Source organism: Pomacea canaliculata, linkage group LG6 (assembly GCF_003073045.1).
Source record: "Pomacea canaliculata isolate SZHN2017 linkage group LG6, ASM307304v1, whole genome shotgun sequence".
NCBI lineage: Eukaryota > Metazoa > Mollusca > Gastropoda > Architaenioglossa > Ampullariidae > Pomacea > Pomacea canaliculata.
Genome location: NC_037595.1, coordinates 3294839 through 3296116, shown reverse-complemented (window position 1 = coordinate 3296116; position 1278 = coordinate 3294839). Strand labels below are relative to the sequence as shown.

The following is a 1278-nucleotide window of genomic DNA, read 5'->3' as shown; positions in this document are numbered from 1 at the left end:
TCTTTTTTTTTTCTTCTGGATCCAGTTTTAAACATCACTCTATTGTGTGCAGTGTTAACAAATATTCATGCCTAATTCGACCCCGCTCTAAAAAAAAAAAAAAAATGAGAAGAATCGAACCATATGCATCAAGGAGAAACTTTCAGAAACAAAGTGTAGGTCAGTAGGAAGTCACCGTTGGTTCCAGCCATGTAATCAAAATAATGAGTAGTTATTTTTACTTTAGCGAAAATCATCCAAGTGGTTCGGTAGTGTAGTGGCTATCACGCTCGCCTCACACGCGAGAGGTCCTGGGTTCGATCCCCAGCCGAACCAGATGTGGTTTTTTTTTTTACTTGCTTTCGTGTTTTTTCTCTCCTTATATATTTTATATTTTTCTCGCGCAGAGAAGAATCTACATAATGGCACATTAAACAAAATATTTTTTTAATTATGGAGCCACGTTGTCCAAACAATCAACAGAAAGGTGAGATGTATATAAGGTTAACTGTTACAGAATCGTGTCAGCTGTCGGGGAAGTGGATGGGTGGAGCTGTAGGACACTTTACAAACAATTTCACTCCTGCTTCGTTCTGCTTCACGCAGATTAGTGAGCAGTACAAATATCACTGCTGTCGTCAGTCACTCACATCCTCGAGGCCTTTGACTTCATCATCTGTGGATGAGGGCTGGGCGTACAAATACAATTCTGTCATCTGTATCTCACCACTGATGCAACTAAAACTCCCATCTATGCTGACCCCTCCTTTTTCAAAATCTGTTGTTGCTGGTCTCATACTTGGTGAAGTACTCACCATTAAAATAAGGCGACCAGGTACAACAGGTTCGGTAGTGTAGTGGCTATCACGCTCGCTTCACACGCGAGAGGTCCTGGGTTCAATCCCCAGCCGAACCATAACGTTTTTTTTTTTTAAATCTAATCTTTTGTTTTGCTTAGAGGGGAGGAACATCTACCCAAAGTAGCCACTTAGTAGCCGTGTAATATGCTTTTCGGTGTTTGTCTTGTTTTATACCGTGTCAGCAACAAATGTCATATCCAGTACCCGGGTAAGTGTCAATGTGTCAGGAAGTTTTTGCACTTTTTTCATAAACATGTAAGCACCAATTTAAGGACGAATGTTTTTGTTTATGTTTGTTGTTGTTTTTTGGTTTTGTTTTGTTTTTTGCTAATGAGGTAGCTATACCCACCCCTTGTCCTGCCAGTTGTACCTTTTCTTCCAATTTACAGTGATACCTCGGTTCTCGAACGCCTTGACTTTCGACCAAATCGGTATTCGA

The 1278-nt window shown here is 40.5% G+C and overlaps 2 non-coding genes across 2 annotated transcripts; both read left to right on the top strand.

Moving 5' to 3' along the window:
• The first annotated feature begins 242 nt into the window (after window positions 1–242).
• On the top strand, window positions 243–315 carry Trnav-cac. Its single transcript has one exon. It is a non-coding gene; the product is annotated as a tRNA-Val (tRNA).
• A 507-nt stretch (window positions 316–822) lies between these two features.
• Trnav-cac lies at window positions 823–895 on the top strand. Its single transcript has one exon. It is a non-coding gene; the product is annotated as a tRNA-Val (tRNA).
• Window positions 896–1278: the final 383 nt, after the last annotated feature.